Source organism: Somniosus microcephalus, chromosome 12, assembly GCF_052327205.1.
Source record: "Somniosus microcephalus isolate GS21.2 chromosome 12, FLI_Smic_1.0, whole genome shotgun sequence".
Lineage (NCBI taxonomy): Eukaryota > Metazoa > Chordata > Chondrichthyes > Squaliformes > Somniosidae > Somniosus > Somniosus microcephalus.
The window spans coordinates 202245398-202263176 of record NC_140998.1 but is presented as its reverse complement, the minus strand read 5'-3'; the positions used below and the strand labels follow the sequence as shown (position 1 = coordinate 202263176).

The following is a 17779-nucleotide window of genomic DNA, read 5'->3' as shown; positions in this document are numbered from 1 at the left end:
AGAAAGGGGAATAATGAGAAGGTGAATAGGTTAAGATGCAGTGAGGCGATGAGTGAAGCATTAATTATTGGGAATGTTGTCGCTGGACGTCACATTTTCCCTGCAACTGCATTCTAAATGCATCACCCTGCCATTATTCGCAAAAGGAAGGGGTTCCACTCCCTGAATGTGCAGCTTATTTATGACCACATACAGCGTATCATGAAGGGCTCTGCCCTGTTTCTGATCGCTTTCCTGACCTATTCTTTAACCAGTCCTCAGTTCGGCCTTTATTGCAGGCAGGCCATCAGGTCACAGGCTGCCTACTGGACGACAAGGCGTATCCTCTCCAGACGTGCCCCTTCTCTCCTGTCAATAATTCTTCAGGGCAGTGTCATAGACCTATTTCAGCTTCTTTATCAAAGACCTGTTCACTTCCATTTTATAGATAATGAAGCAGTCCATACCCGCATGAAGCAAGATCTGGACAACATCGAGACTTGTGCGGATAAGTGTCAAGTAACATTCCTTTAAAACGAGTTTCGGGCAACATTGTTAATTGAAAAAAAATGGAAACAGCAGACTTGTTGAATAATTACATTGTGTCAGTCTACACAGCAGAAGAAGTGGTTAATGCAGTTGTCTCAGCTGTGGTTCAGTTCGTAGCATTCTTAACTCTGAGTGAGAAGATTGTGGGCTCAGGTCCCACTCCAGAGACTTGAGCACAAACATCAAGCCTGACACTCCAGTGCAGCACTGAAGAAGTGAGGGACTGTCATAAGTGCCGGCTTTCAGTTGAGATGTTAAAACAAGGCCCGATCTGCTCTCTCAGGATGTAGGCAAGAATGACACGATTTCAAAGACGAGCAGGGGAGTTATCCCCGATGACCGGATCAATATTTATCCCTCAGTCACATCACTTAAGCAGATTATATGGCCATTATAACATTGGTGTTTATGGGACCTTGCTGTGTGAAAATTGGCTGCCGCTTTTCCCACATTCCAACAGTGAATACACTCCAAAGGTTCTTCATTGGCTGTAATGCCTGTTGAGGCGTCCTGGGGCAGTGAAAGGCCCTACATAAATGCAAATCTTTCTTCTGACATTCTGGAGAAACTAATCATTGTTTCCATGCTGTAAATTCCATTTTATTCATAGAATCATAGAATGATACATCACAAGAGGAGGCCATTCGGCACAACTTTACTGTGCCACCTCTTTGAAAGAGCTATCCGATTAGTCCCTTTCCCCTACAAATTGCCCATAGCCTGCAAATTTCCCCCTTCAAGTAGGTATCCATGCATCAGTATAATTCTATGTAATAAAGTCCCTCTCCACAAAATATGGTCTAGATTTTAGAGAACGGGCCTCAGTAAATTTGCGTTTTCTTTTCCACAAACAGCTTATTTAACTGCCACCAAATCCTGGGTCGCACAAGTCTTTCTCTAAATGCCTCTGCAGGACTGAACACCTGCCATTTTCTTTCTACAATTTAACGGTTGGAATGCATGTTAGTCAGAAGGAAATCCAGACGTTGTGGCTACTGGTGCTGTGGAAGAGGTTCTGTAAACTGGATTTTTTCCCCTTCTTATCCCCCCATGGCAGTCTTTCCTGAATGACATAATGATATTGATTTGTCTGATTATTGTGTTAAACTGGCACAGTCTGCAGAGATCAGAAATACCACCTTGTAAGTTAACTCTTTCATCATTGCACTCACTCTTCATATATTTATTGGGGCAGTAATTCCTCCCCAAACGCGTGAGTACGGAAGGGGTACTCACGCGTCTGGCCGGAGGAAATGCCGGTTTTCAGCATGCACAGCGCATGCGCTGAAAACCGGCATTTCCTCTCCTCTAACCCAAGAGGTGAAGAGGCTAGCGCGTGCGCTGTAGGGGGCAGCGCGTGCGTCTTGGATTTCCTCTGTTTTGGGGGATTTGCGCATGTGTAAAGGCCTCCGGTCTTTACGTTTGTAAAAAGCACACGTAAGTATTTATTTTTACAGGTAAGTGGTGTTTTAGTGCAATTTAGAATTTTTTTTCCACAGGTTTATTATTTAAAAGAATCTACAATAAGGTAAGTTTAGTTTTAGACCCTTTTTATTAAAAATTTATTTTTTCAAAGAAAAAAATTATTGTTTAAATTATTTTTTTAAACTTATTTATACTTAATTTAAGGATTGGGATGTTTTTAAAAATGTTTTTTAAAGTTTAAGTAGTGTTTTGTGGTGCAGTACTTCTCATGAATTTGAAAGTTTTTACTTTCAAACTTATGAATGAAGTTTCCCCTCCCCTGATTGGCTGAACAGTGCTCACCTGATCCCAGCCGACACATCGCACTAACTACGCCGCTGGGTCAGGTTCGCACTGCGGCCGACATCAGAACCGGGCCACTGACAGGAAATCCACTGCGGGCCAGGTTTCAGATGTCGGCGCACCGGGTAAGTTCACGTGGGGGGCTTGCACGCGCGGCAAGCCCCCGACACCAAGTTCTGGGCCATTGTACAGGAAAGTTTCTATGGGCCTGGATTTGCAGTTGATACGAGAGTACTCTGTCATACCGCCTTTGAAACAGGCCGCAACTTCAGCATTTTCCGCATGTGATCTGTCAATGACAGCTCCGAAACTGGATGCACTGTGCTCCCACCCCTACCCCCACAGAATCAGGGAAATCACATACTTCATTGAAACTGATGAAAACTTTGGCTCTTCTGTAAAAATACGCTGTTAATTTCCCCACTAAAAGTTAGACACAAAGGCATTCATTGTAACTGGGCTTTTAACAGCGTAATGACCGCTAAACAAAGGTTAAGGATATGGATAACTACTTTTAATTGTGTGCAATGTGAAATTTGGCCGTTTGAATAAAAAAAATAACTTTTTATTAAATTTCTCCCCAAAAAATTAAGTTCGTGCATCTTTATATTAGGTTTGCTTTACCCCATGTGAGAGCCCCAATTTTACTTTTGTTCTCTCCAAACATTTTTAAAAGTTAGAATTTTAAGAGCTTCCTCACTTCCTTGTTCACTGCCAGTGAGAATTCTACCTTTTGATTGGCTGCTTCGACAGCCTGTTGATGTCACAGCAGTTCCAACAAGGGGACTCCCATCAAGTTCCGTTCAAATGAATTCAAGGTCGGAAAACCCGAAGTTTCCAACACAAGGATGGTGAGGACTTTGTGTGGAGCGTACTTCGGGACCAGCAGCGAGCACTTTCACTTCACTGCTATGTTTCTGCTAAGAGTTTCATTTAATCTCAAGCTACATTAAATAGAAACAAAGTATTAATCGTTTTTAATTCACTGCAAAGTTATTGTATTTCCAACTTCGTCATGTTCCAGGTTTACCCCTGAGTCCAATGAATGTATAGTTCAGCAATGTTCCATTTTCTCTCCAAATATGTGTAAATAAATGTATTGTTAAATGACGAGTACACACAACAAACAGAAAAGCGTCCTGTACATTTTCAACTTCTCCTTTTGTTTTGTAATCTCCTGCTTCGAAGCTCGGAGATAGAGAATGGGGATAGAGATACTCAAATTGGGAGGAAGTGACGAGGGCTGTTGGCCAGGAATAAGTTCTGGGGCCTCAACGTTTAACAATATTTACTAACGACTTGGATGAAGGAACAGAGAGGTGAATATCCGAGTTTTCAGCAGCTGCTAGGATAGGCGGGGCAATAAGTAGTGTCGACGGGAACGGGTATTATTAAAGGGACATAGGCAGATTAAGTTATTGGGCAAAAATATGACAAATTGAGTTTAAACTGAGCAAAGGTGAGGTCATCTACTTTGGACCCAATAATGATAAATCAGGGTATTTTCTAAGTGGTGAAATACATAGGAACAGACTTAGCCCATTTAGCTCACCGAGCTTGTTCACTAGAATGATACTGGGGGTTAAAGGGTAGATAAGATCATGGTTGACATGTATCCTAACTCCATTCACTCGCCTTTGCTCCATATCCATTAATACCCTTGGCTAGCAAAAATCTATCGATCTTAGACTTACAATTATTAATTGAGCTGCTTTTTGTTGGTGAGAGTTCCACATTTATACCACCGTTTGTTGGAAGAACTGTTTCCTAATTTGTCTACTGATGGTGTGACTCTCATTGTAAGATAATATCTCTTTGTCCCAGAAACCCCCACCAGCGCAAAAAGGTCCTCACTATCTAACCTCTCAATCCCTTTCAAAATTATAAATAAGTCAATCAAATCACCACCTAACCTTATAATTTTTAGGGAATACAAACTATGTAATCTCTCCTCATAATTTAGTCCTTGATGCATTAGTAAAATTCTGGTGCATCAGCACTGCACTCTATCCAACGCCAGTATATCCCTTCAATAGTTTGGTGCCCATAACTGTACACAGTACTCCAAATGTAGTCTGAACCAGGAACTGTAGAGGAACAAAGAGATTTGGGACACCAAGTACACAAGTCATTAAAAGCCAGTAACCAGGTACAAAAAGCCAACGAAATGTTGAATAGAAAGTTTGCGTTATCTCAAGAGGGATGTAATACAAAGGGGAGAAAGTCATGCTGCATTTGTATGGCGCCTTGGGCAGATATCATTTGGAGTACTGCCTTCAGTTTTAGGCATCACACGTCGGGAAGAATATATCGGCCTTGGAATTGGTGCAGTGCAGATTCATTAGAATGATATCGGGAGATAGAATGTTATGAGGACAAGTAGAATAACATTGTCTTCTATTCCCTTGAGTATAGAAGACAGAGGGGTGACCTTATCGAGATGTTTAAAATGTTAAAAGGATCCGATATGGTAAAGACAGAGAAACTACTTCCTCTGATGGGAGATATCAAAAAAGGAGGACATAATATTAATTTTAAAAATTAATTCTGAGGGTACAAGGATGTCTAAAAAGTCCACCATTTATTGTTCATCCATTTGTCATCCCTTGAACAGGTGGTGGTGGTGAGCCTTCTTTTTGAACCGCTGCAGTCAATGTGTTGAAGATTCTCCTAAATGGTCAACACCTTACCCTGAGACCATGATCCCTGGTTCTAGAATCTCCAGCCAGTGGAAACAGCCTCTCAACATCTACTCTGTTAAGCCCTCTACGAACGTTATACATTTCAATGAGATAATCTCTCATTCTTCTAAACTCCAGAGGATAGAGGCCCATTCTGCTCAATCTCTCCTCATAGGACAGTACTCTTATACCTGGAATTAATCTAGAGAACTTTTGTTGCATCCCCTCTGAGAAAAGTATATCCTTCCTTTGGTAAGGAGATGAAAATTATACACAGTGCTCCAGGTATAGTCTCACCAAAGCCTTATATAATTATATTAAGATGTCTTCACTGTTATACTCCCACCAAATTCCAATAAGGCTAATGTTGAGTCTGTGTGTCCCAGTTATGCTTATTATAAATCACTGGACACAGACCACAAGAATAACTTTTAACAGGTCTTTACTATTCGGAGGTCAGGGCTGAACTGCCCAGCAATTCCCTACACAACGTTTATATACCGGTGTGGTCACCACCGGTATTACAGTATACAGCAGCCAAGAGAAAGTAGTACATCTCTTAAGGTAGTTCTCTTAAGGTGGAACAGGTTACATACACCACAGCTAACATAACATTTGCCTTCATAATTGCTTGATGTACTTGCATCTCCACTTTCTGTGATTACCTCAAAATCTCTCTGAATATCAGTGAAGCAGATTTATATAGTTCTGCCTAGGACGATGCCCCGAGGATCACCTGCTGTGTTTACTTGGTCTGAGATAATTGGCCTCCACAAATCACAACCAACTTCATTTGTACTAGGTATGACTCCAGCAACGTGGAGTTTTAACCCTGATCACCACTGACTTTGGTAACACTGCGCTTCCTTGGTGTCACGCTCAGATGTATGCTACCTTGATGACAAGGGCACTAACTCATAACTCACCTCTGGAATTAAGCTATTTGCTCCATCTTTGAACCAAGACCGTAATGAGTTTGGGAGCCGAGTGGTCCTAGCAAACTCAAACTACGCATCAACGAGCAGGTTATTGGTGAGTAATTCCTGCTTGGTAGCACTGGTGATGATGATGAGGACAGTAATAGGCGTGGTTTGATTTTCCAACTTTGGACAGGAAATACATTGACAATATTCCACATTGTCAGGGATGTGTCAGTTTTGTAACTGTACTGAAACAGCTTAGCTAGAGAGGTGGCTGATTCGGGAGCACAGGCCTTCATCACTACAGCCAGGATGTTGTCGAGACATCTCTTTGCTATGTCCAGTGCAATCAGCCGTGTCTTGATATCAGTGCAGCGAGGCCATTTAAGAGCTAAATTGTTTTCACAGAGTAGAAAATTGTAACTCTCTCCCCCAAAAGGCCGTGGATACTGGGGAAACTGGAATTTTCAAAATTAAGTTAGATAGATTTTTGTTAGGTAAGTTTATTAAGGGATATGGTGCAAAGGCAGGAAAATGCAGATCAGCTATGATGTAATTGAAAAGCGGAGCGGGCCCCAGTGATTCAATGGCTTACTGCTGCTTCTAATGTTCCTAAGTCAGTTCCGATATTAAATTCAGCATTCTGTCCGTATTGTATTGAATTGAACTGATATTATTTATATTCAAATCGCAAACATCAATGCAATTTGGGAAGCAGTGAAGCAGATATTTTCGGAACATTAGAGTTCCTTGGCAGTCCAGGCTGAGGAGCTGGGAAATGCCAAACTAAGGCGCCAATGGATAGCTATGGTCGGGAGGGAGTAAATGCACTGTAAATGTTGATGCAGATGATTCGATTATAAAGAAAGAGTTAGGAATGCTGAATTGAAAAATTGATGTAAAACGTGACAACTTGAAATAAATTGCTACAGGCAAGAAGCACATGTGCGTGCACAAAATGTTTAATATTTTATAAACATGGTTTATTTGCTTTTGTGAGGTTGAAAATGATGGATAAAGGTTTCAACTTTCCACAACTTAAACTTTGAAATGTCTATCGCAACAAGGAAAATAAAAAATGGGCTGTTTCTATACTGGGCAGCCGATCTGTCTCACTAGAATTGGGCCGAGAAACATGTTGAAAATCTGGCCAGTTGTCTGTTGTCACTGCTCAGTATCATATACAGTTCACAGCTGCTTATATTATTCTGATTCATTTTTTGCAACTGGACATACTTAATGCAGAACTGGGAGTTAACTCAATTGATTAGGTTTGATTCTGAATAAGATGCAGTGTACAATTCAAGCTCCAATGCAACATTAGTGGAAGATTTCCACCTTGGCATGTGCACATTAATCTATTGTTGTGGATCGGCAACCCATTATAGAGCCACGGTCCATTAGGGAAATAAATACCAGGCGGTTTTGATAAAGGGCGGTACATGCCCAGTGCCAGTTTCATGCCCGGGTGGCAAATTGCAACTCTACCCAACAGGTGTTCTATCCTAACATCAACAAGCTCATAAAATTCAACTACCCAGGATGAAAGCTCTCACTCCCTTTTTGGCAGAGAAGGAGCAGACACTGCTTTACGGAACTGCTGATTTTCAATCATTGAATTATCTGCATAACTAAGCGAACTTTACCGCATTTAATTATATAAATGATTTCTTGCATCGTGCAGGAGGGAAAAGGGAGGAGACCATGATATAGAGAAACCATAGGAGACGACGGAAGAAAGTTCCGGGGAGGTAATTTGAGATGCTGGGATCTAAATGACTGATGGCATCATTACCAATGGTGCGATGAAGGGAGTGAAGAAGACACAAAATCGGAAGAATGCAAACCCCTTGGTGGGGGTGGTGAGGGGTGCAGAGATGGACCAAGTTTCAGAGATAGGGAGGGGTGAGGCCATGAATCGATTTAAAAACGAGGATGAAAACTTGAAATTGAAGGACTTAGAGGCAATACCGATTAGGTGGTTAGGGCACATTGTTGGTGAGAGATAAAGGTCAGAGATGGCCTAGCCTGCGATTGAGAACATGGAAGTAGAGGGGGCACATTAGATGCAAACTGTGAGAGTGGAAATGTACAGGAGTAAGTGAGTTTATATGGAGGGAGAGGTTTTATGAGGACAGAAATGGAGTGAAATCAGAGGCGAGAGGGCAAGGTGAGTTGAGAAGGACATTGAAATCATGAATATGAGGAATTGCTTAGTAGACAGGTTGAGAGAGGATATCTCAGGCAGCAACTCGAGATTGGGCTGCGGGGTAGTAGTGAAAAAGGATTTTAAAGGAATGGTGAGAGAAGTATCTTGCAGCAACATCTTCTTGAATTAGTTGTCCTCCTGTTGTAGCCAGGCACAAAGTAGCAATGTCGTATGAGTCACCGAAAGAGTTAATGTCTGTGGAAACAAAATTACGGGAAAAAAGAACAAATTCAGTGTAATATGCTGCTTAGGGAAATAATAATAGATTTAATTGCTGATGTGAAGTGGCAATATATGCTCCTTCAAGGGTACAGTGGGATGTTAGTGTGTGATAGTGCACAAAGCCGCTGAATTCACTGGGAATGAAGATCTGAGATGTACTGTAAAGGTACAATTTGCTTGACTGCTGTAAATTTGAAGTAAATATGGATTAGTCTGTGTGATGCACACTTGGAATGCATGGCCAATACAGGACAGATTCAATGTCTTATTTAAATATATGTAGAACATTACGGCTCTCCAGTGGCGTTGCTCAGCAGTGGATTCATTAGATTAGACGAGTAAATTCTTAACTGGGCCTGGAGAAACAGGAGCTGACAGGCACAAACACTGGCACATGTGGTCTTTAGTTGAAATTCTGATTTTCCCGCTCTCCACTTCCGGAAGGATAGATGAATGGTCGCGACCCCCACCCCAAGCCACCAGCCCACAATCTCATGAGGTGTCTGAGAAAGCACAGAACAAACAGGAAGCTTGCTCGATCAAGATCTTTTGTGCTCCTTACAGCACAGCAAGTTGCCTTTAGTATAAGGGAACATCACAAGTCGGAAGCGTTACAATAAAATACTCCATTATTACATACTTTAATCTCAAATAGGGCACGTTATCCGAGAGGTCTGGTCTCCCAGAAGTCTAGAGTTCAAAGCTCACCATAGCAGCCTCTGGAATTCAGCTCTGCAAATTTGTGAGCTAGCAGCAGAAAGATGTTGTGAAATTGCAATTGTTGTTCAAACAACTGGTTGAGTAATGTCCTTCCGGGAAAGAATGGTGTCACACAATACAGTCTATATCTCTCAGCAGTCCTGCACTACATGGTGGATAAGTAATGCTGTTAGGGCACCTGGGGATCAGAAATAAACACTGCCTAAACAAGTGAAACCCCTATCCTGGGAGCAAATAAAATGTCTATATTTCTTTTTTTTCGCAACATGATGGAACCTTTGTAATTTTTTCTACCCACTTACCTCATCAAATCACTGTAAACAGATTGATCTTGCAGCTGTAATCCCTGTTAAAAGTGAAGAAATCGTTCTTTGTAGCAAACAGATTGGCCGAGATATGGAGCGCATCAAAAGAGAATTGAAGTTACATTTTTTTAAACGGAAATTGAATGTTTTGAAGGAATGAACAAAGTAATTGCCTTACCATGCAAGTGGAGTTTTCATCAAGTGGTTTCGGAGCTCTCTCCTGTACAAAAGCAATTGCATGACAAAAGTTGTAAACATTTACACCAAGAATCCCTTGTAGTTGCTATAGAATTAATAATTACCCCAGCACCATATATACCGAGATAAAAGTTAGAAGAGCGTGCTTACATTATCCATCTCACAAACGAAATTGCAGGATGTGAATTTTCACTTTTAACGCCAGTTGGAACAAGGACAATAGTTAATCAAATGCTCATTTTACGCTCAGCCCAATTTTCGTTTCCATTGTAAAATTTAAAATTCACCCCAATGTTCTATCTACATCAGATACATTTTTGCACTGTCATAAAACCTCAACTGGTCCACTAATGCACTAAGGCGAGATCGCCTGCCACCCCCCACCCTGTTCTTGTTATATGTGACTCCAGTTTACTGCTACTACAGGATCCCTGACTTCGATGGTTGTAAACAAGCATACATTCCCTATAGTTTACTGAGCTCACCAATATAGTAGAATATTAATAGAAATGTACCAGCCTTTTGCTTTCTTGGAATATTTTCATAGGTCCTTGCTGAGTTCTCACCGACTGTAGCGGAGATGTCTGTGTCAATATCAAACATGTAATCAGCTTAAAAATACAATAATAGACTCATAGAATGATACAGAACAGAAGGACGCCATTAGGCCTATCCTGCCTGTACAAGCTGTTTGAACGTGTTATCCAATTATTCCCAATCTACCGCCCTTTTCCTAGAGCCCTGTCATTTTTTTCCCAATCAAGACTTTATTCAATTCCCTTTCGAAATGTACTATTGAATCTGCTTCCACCATCCCTTCAGGCAGTGCATACCAGATCATAACAACTCACTGCATAAAAAAATCTACTCGGGCACATTTCTCATTTGACAAGAAGCCTGAATCTTTGTCATCTGGCTATTGAGCCTTCTACCACTTGCAGATGTTTCTTCATATACACTTTATCAAAATGCTTGATGACTTTGAGCAGCCCTATTAAATTGCACCTTATTCTTCTCTGCTCTAAAAAGAACAATCCCAGCTTCTCTAGTGTCTCCATGGAACCAAAGTCCTGCATCACTGGTACCAATTTAGTAAATCATCTCAGCACTCCCATCAAGGAATTGACACCATTCCTAAATCAATGAACAATTCTACATGCAAATTGAATAAGAGAGAACAATCGATTTCCATTGTACAAAATTGCATCTTTATTTAATACTTGCTGAAGTGCCCGGCGGTGCCGAGGGTCTTTTGAGGGCATGTTGTTGTTGGAAGAGAGAGAGAGAGCGACTGGGGGGAAGAAAGAGAACGAATGGGGGGAAGAAGGAGAGCGACTGGGGGGATGAGGGAGTGATCGACTGGGGGGAAGAGAGAGAGCGACTGGGGGGAAGAGAGAGAGCGACTGGGGGAAGAGAGAGAGCAATTGGGGGGAAGAGAGAGAGCGACTGGGGGGAAGAGAGAGAGCGACTGGAGGGCAGAGAGGGAGCGATGGGGGAAGGGGGAAAGGGGGGAAAGGGGGGGAAAGGGGGGGAAGAGGGGGAAAGGGGGGGAAGGGCGGGAAGGGGGGAGGGGGGAAGGGGGGAGGGGGGAAAGGGGGGAAAGGGGGAGGAAGGGCGGAGGGGGGAGGAAGGGGGGAGGGGGGAGGAAGGGGGAGGGGGGTGGGGAGGGGGAGGTGGTGGGAGGGGGAGGGAAGGGGGGAGGGGAGGGGGAGGGAAGGAGAGGGGAAGGGAAGGGGAAGGGGAGGGAAGGGGAGGGGGAGGGAAGGGGAAGGGGAGGGGGAGGGGAGGGGGACGGGGAGAGAAGGGGAGGGGAGGGAAGGGGAGGGGGAGGGGATGGGGAGGGAAGGGGAGGGGGAGGGAAGGGGAGGGGGAGGGGTGAAGGGAAGGGGAGGGGGGAAGGGAAGGGGGAAAGGGAAGGGGAGGGGTAGGGGGAGGTGGAGGGGGGAGGGGGAGGGTGTGGAGGGGGGAGGGGGAGGGGGGAAGGGGAAGGAAGGGAAGTGGGAGGGGGAGGGGAGGGGGTGAGGGGGGAGGGGAGGGGGGAGAGGGGAGGGAGGAGGGAGGGGGACGGGGGGAGGGGGGAGGGGGAGGGAAGGGGAGCGGGGAGGGTGGGAGGGGAGGCGGGAGGGAAGGGGAGGGGAGAGAGGGGCAGGGGGTGGGGAGGGGGAGAGGGGGGAGGAGGGGGGGAGGGGGAGGGGGGCAGGGAAGGGGGAGGGGGAGATTGGGAGAGGGGGAGGGGAGGAGGGGGGAGGCGGGAGAGGGGAGGGGGAGGGGGGAGTAGAGGGGAGGAGGAGGGGGGTGGGGGAGGGGGGAGGGGAGGAGGAGATGGGGAGAGGGGAGGGGAGGAGGGGGCAGGCGGGAGAGGGGAGGGGGAGCGGGGGGGGAGGGGAGGGAGAGGGGAGAGGAGGGTGAGGGGAGGGGAGAGGGAGGGGATTGGAGGGGAGAGGAGGGGAGAGGAGGGGAGGGGAGGGGTGGGGGAGGTGGGGGAAGGAGAGGGGAAGAAAGGGAGGGGGAGCCAACAGACCCTCTCCCCTCCGACTGCGATGGCTCCACTGATCTCCATGCCGCCCCACGCACAGACATGCCGGGCGCAGCATCCCGGTCAGCCCGAGGCCGGGCCTGAGGTGGCTTGAGACAGCCGATTGTGGCGGGCCATGCCCGGTTGCCTTGGTAACCCTCCTCCCCTCTCCACCTCCTGATCTCCGGGCCTGGGCCTGAGTGGCTTGAGACGGCCGATTGTGGCTGGCGAGCCCGGTTGCCGGGGTAAACCTCTCCGCTCCCCCTCCCCTCCCGAGCCCCGCCGCCCCCCCACCCCGCTAATCAGCTCGCTTCCCTCTGGCCGCTCTCTTTGTGGAGGTGTGCGTGCACCGTGCAGTGCGAGGAGCGTGCAGTGAGCCCAGCTAGCGTTTACCAAGCTGGCTGGCCACTGGTTCAGAATCGGGCCCAGCGGGGGGGGTGGGGGTTGAGGGGTGGGAGGAGCTTGCCACAAAACAATTGCCTAGGGTCCAGCATGGCTGGCAACAGACGCCCAGGCTTCGAGGCCTACCTGCAAAAACGGGGAAAGGTAGGAAAATTAATGAGATTAGATAAAAGATTTATAAGGGCTAGATTTTCAGTTGCTAGCGCCAGCAGTTAGCGCCTTAAGAGAAGTGATTTTCGGGCGTTATGCGTGTAGCGCCCGTGCGCAGCGCAGTTTGCGCCCCGCCCCAAATTAAGTTGCCCGTTAGCGCCGGCGCAAAATTTAGCGCCCACCCAGATGCGCGCGCAGAAAATGACGTCACATCCTCGTGCAACGCCCTTTGGCCGCCCCGATTCCAAACTTCAGTCGGACCGCCCCATTGTGCGGCTGGCGGCCGGAGCGTTTGGAAAAAGGAACGCAACACAATCAGTGCGGGCCCCGGGGGCGCAAATTAAAGGTGACGTGCTCTCCAGTATAAAGGCCAGCCTTTTTTCATAAAACACTCTTGTGCAACGCATTTCTGGAGATGCAACAAGGAGGATAGCTAACTGGTTTCAAGCAGCAAGAGCTCAGGTATTTTTGGACTCAGGCCAGAGCGCTGCAAGTGGCCTTTTGGAAATTTGAGTGTTTGCCAGGATTTGATGGGGGTTGCATGGGGTGCCAACGCGAAGCTGCAGCTCCATGTCCGTAGGGCTCGCAGACGCATTGTGAGAGTGGCAGCCCTGGCTAGAGGCAGAGGGGGCTACAGGCGTCGGCCACATAGGCCTTACCCAGTCAGGCTATACCGCCAGCAGCGCTCCTACCTAAACATGAGTGCCGCGCGATGTGTTAAAAGGCTCCGATTCCGAAAGGAGGTGATTGCAGAGATCTGCCACCTGCTTCGCCGAGATCTGAGGCCAAAGCTCAGGTGCAGGACGTCTCTGTCGGTGGAAGTGAAGGTGACGGTGGCATTGAACTTCTATGCCACCGGCTCCTTCCAATACGCTGCTGGGGACATAGCAAATATCTCCCAGTACGGCGCGCATCGCTGCATCCGCCAGGTGACCGAAGCACTGTTCAGAAGGAGAAGCCAATTCATCTCCTTCCCCATGGCCCTGGAGAGCCAGCATCAGCGCGCATTGGGATTTTCCAGACTCGGGGAATTCCCATTGGTGCAGGGCGCCATTGACTGTACGCATGTGGCTTAGCGGGCCCCTCTGGAGCATGGCGAGCAGTATCACAACAGGAAGGGCTACCATTCTCTGAATGTGCAGCTGGTGTGTGACCACAAGCAGCGCATCATGGCAGTCAATGCCAGCTTCCCAGGCAGCAGCCACGATGCCTTTATCCTGCGGCAGAGTACTGTGCATGACATGTTCCAGGCACAGCCTCCCACAAGAGGATGGCTACTCGGGGACAAAGGCTATCCTTTGTGCACCTGGCTCATGACCCCGCTCCGCGTGCCCAGGACCGCTGCTGAAGAGGCCTACAACGAGAGCCATCAAACCACCCGCAACATCATCGAGCAAACTATTGGGGTCCTCAAGCAGCAGTTCCGCTGCCTTGATCGCTCCAGAGGAGCTCTCCAGTATTCGCCGGACCGGGTCTCCCAATTTGTGGTGGTTTGCTGCATGCTACACAACCTGGCTATCCGCAGGACTCAGGCACTGCCACCTGACGTTGGACCAGCACCTCAGGAGGAGGAGCAGGAGGAGCATGAGGAGGAGGAGCAGGAGTACGTTCCCAGGAGGGTGCGACCAGGGCCAAGGGCCGCACGACGCCACCTTATTACACGGTACCTCTAAGCCCCCTGTCAGGGAATGGCCAGGGGCCATGAGGGAAGATGAATGCAGCCGCTCCGCAAGCCCTCAGCCGGCGAAGCCAACAAACACGAAGAAGAACAACCATGGAGACTGCATGAATAAAGATAATTTTTTATTACACAAAAATGAAAAGCCCTTCCCACATGAATCCCCAAAAACAATAAACGGGCCCCACAAAAAGCCCAACAAACGACTCACTCCCACAAACTGGGGAGGAGTCACTCCACCTTTCTTCAAACCGGGCCTCAACATCGGCCTAACGCAAAAAATAAGCCCTCCAACAACACAACCATGGGCAAAATAAAGATGGCCACCGCCATATAAAAGGAAAGCTGGCCACACCCTCTACTGAGTGGCCCGCGAGGGCGAGACCTTACCCAGCCTTTTGCCTCCCCTGCCCGGCCTGCTGCTCCTTCGCAAGCTCTGCCCAGTGGCTGCTGCGAGGCTGGGGGAAGGCGCCTGAGGCTCAGATGCCCTTCCGCCAGATGCCGCTGGGGGGCGGCCTACACGGCGTTTGGGCCTCGAGGGGCCGTCTGCTGAGTGGCGCACCTGAGCCTGGCCACCATCAGCTGCAGCCGCTTGCCCTTGACGCCCCAGTGGGGGAATGGCGGCGATGGATGGCGCAATGTGGGCCAGCTGGCGTCTGGGATGCGCTGGCTGGTGCTGTGGCGTGGTGGCACTCGGCCGGGCCCGCACTGCAGGATCCGCAACAATCAGCCGAGGGGCGGCTTGCTGGGATGGTCCAGCGCGGCGGCTGCCCTGGCGATGCCTGCCTGAGACAGCGCGTGTGGCAGCAGTGAGTGCCCCTGTTGTCCTGGTGTGCGCGCGCATCACATCCGCCAGGGTCTTGATGGCATCAGTCAGCATGCGGCCACTCGCGGCAGTTGCTGCCCCGAACTCGCGCACACTGGTCGCCAGCGACTCGATGGCCTCAGGCATGCGCCCCACCATGCTCATGAGCTCCGTGTGGTGCCGGTCCGAATCCTCGGCCATCTTATCCAGCTTCCGCACCTCCTCCGAGGTGAAGGTGTCCGGACTGGAGTCGCGACTCTCCCGCTGGGGAGGAGGGGGCCGAACTAGGGGACCCTTGCCGCGTTGGTGGCGGCGAGTGTACCGATCAGCAGCACTCCCCTCTGATCCTTCCCCCCTTTGGGGGGAAGGCTGCGGGCCACGCGCACGGCTCCTGGGTGGCTGGACGCCACTGGTTCCAGAAGCTGCATTGCCCTGCGACAGTTCCTCCAGGCACTCGTCCAGTGAGGAGGTGTCAAGCATTTCCTCCTCTCCTGCGGGACGTGACTGTTCCCCCAATGGTCCGGCTTGCTGCTCCTCCTCCTCCTGGTCGGAGGTGCTGTCACTGGCAGCTTCAGGGTCCTGGTCGTCACCAGCTGAAAGCAGGAATGCACAAGAGTAGCTTCAGAGTGAGGAGACGGCGTCAGCGAGGGAGTTAGGACTGGTGGCATTCAGCGCATTGGTGGGACAGTGGCAAAGGAGGTAGCTCGGATGGGCCAGTGCGACACGAGAGGGCCAAAAGTCGAGGTCCTTACCATTGCCGGGCAGTGGAGGGTCGGATACTCCGCACGCTGTGGGGACAATCACAGGGGCTCCCATGAGCACACACACACGCTCCTCCAGCCGAGTGAGCTTCTGCAGCTTGGCGCGGCCACCCCTGGCACGGGCCTGGCGATTAAAGGCTACTTTAGCCTGCAAGAGAAAGGACGGGCTGTAAGTGCGCAGTGTAGCCCTGATGTAGTGTGCACTGCCTCCCATGGTGGAATAGCTTGACCAGAGTGAAGCCCTGATGTCGTGTGCACTGCCTCCCATGGTGGAATAGCTTGGCCAGAGTGAAGCCCTGATGTAGTGTGCACTGCCTCCCATGGTGGCATGGCTTGGCCAGAGTGAGGCCCTGATGTAGTGTGCACTGCCTCCCATGGTGGAATAGCTTGGACAGAGTGAAGCCCTGATGTTGTGTGCACTGCCTCCCATGGTGGAGTAGCTTGGACAGAGTGAAGCCCTGATGTAGTGTGCACAGCCTCCCATGGTGGAATAGCTTGGCCAGAGTGTAGAATACCGAATGGCCAATTGATGCTCATGAATGTCCCAATGCTGCTGGCTGAGGGCTGGCCAATAGGACTTTCAGCTCCCTTTGCCCATCATGTCAGGTGTACATGCAAGAATGAGGAGGAGACTGGAAAGGGTACTCACCCTGACAATCCTGGTCAGGTCGTTGTATTTTTTACGACATTGTTTGTGGGTCCTGGGGGCATCACCGGTGAACGTCACCCTCTGGGCGATCTGCTTCCAGGCTTTGGTGTAGTCGTGGTGGGTTGGATTCCTCCCACTCTCTGGGAACAAGATCTTGCGCCTCACCTCCAGAGCTGTGACCATTATGTCCAGATCACCCTCTGAGAAGTGCAGGGCACGCTGACGGGCCTTCTCTGGCGTTGCCATGACTCCCTGGGGCTGAGCAGCAGTGTTGAGGCCTCTTTGCAAGGCTGCAGTGTGCAGGGCGTGGCAGCAGACCAATTCGTCCCTTCCCCCTTTAAGAGCTGGTCGGCGCCACGGGGTCTGCTGTCAGTCCAAAAATGACCGCACCCGCGCTGCGCCCCGCCTGGGCGCTATCCCTCTGGACCGCCGGCTTAGCGCCTAAAGATAGTATTGGAACGCCTCTTTTAGCGCTCCACCAACCTCTTAGGGCGAAGCCACTGAATTCCCGGCAATGGGGCGCTACTTTGGGGCGGGCGCTAACTTCGGGCGGGCGCTAAGGTTAGTGCCCCAAAACTGCCTATACTGAAAATCTAGTGCTTAGAAAGTAATTAACTTTTTTTAGAAACAGTGTGGGCTAGATTTTCAGTATAGACAGTTTTGGGGCGCTAACCTTAGCGCCCGCCCGAAGTTAGCGCCCGCCCCAAAGTAGCGCCCCGTTGCCGGAAATTCAGTGGCTTCGCCCTAAGAAGTTGGTGGAGCGCTAAAAGAGGCGTTCCACTACTATCTTTAGGCGCTAAGCCGGCGGTGCAGAGCGCAGCGCCCGAGCTCAGGCGCAGCGCCCGGCAGACACTCTGGTGCCAGTGAGCTCTTAAAGGGGAAGAGTGCATGTGTTTTTCGAGGAGGAGGAGGAGGAGGAGGAGGAGGAGGAGGAGGAGAATACACCGTTCACAACAACACACTGGATCCTTCCACACAACACATGCAGACTGCCGTTTATAGTGCAGGAGGAGTGCCCTTTAATTTGCGCTCCCCAGGGTGTGTTGCGTTCCATTTTACAAACGCTCTGGACGCCAGCCGCAGAATGGGGCGGTCCGACTGAAGTTTGGATTCGGGGCGGCCAAAGGGCGTTGCACGAGGATGTGACGTCATTTTCTGCGCGCGCATCTGGGCGGCCGCTAAACATTGCGCCGGCGCTAACGGGCAACTTAATTTGGGGCGGGGCGCAAACTGCGCTGCACCCAGGCGCTACACGAATAGCGCCCGAAA

At 49.2% G+C, this 17779-nt stretch overlaps 1 long non-coding RNA gene and 1 pseudogene across 1 annotated transcript; both read right to left on the bottom strand.

Moving 5' to 3' along the window:
• LOC147109899 (basement membrane-specific heparan sulfate proteoglycan core protein-like) overlaps positions 1–17779 on the bottom strand; it is a 193291-nt pseudogene that overhangs the window by 84645 nt on the left and 90867 nt on the right.
• LOC147109900 (uncharacterized) lies at positions 6843–10117 on the bottom strand. The gene is made up of 5 exons (XR_015080369.1): positions 10070–10117; positions 9531–9572; positions 9350–9393; positions 9036–9225; positions 6843–8300 (listed from the first exon to the last, which is right to left on the bottom strand). It is a non-coding gene; the product is annotated as an uncharacterized LOC147109900 (long non-coding RNA).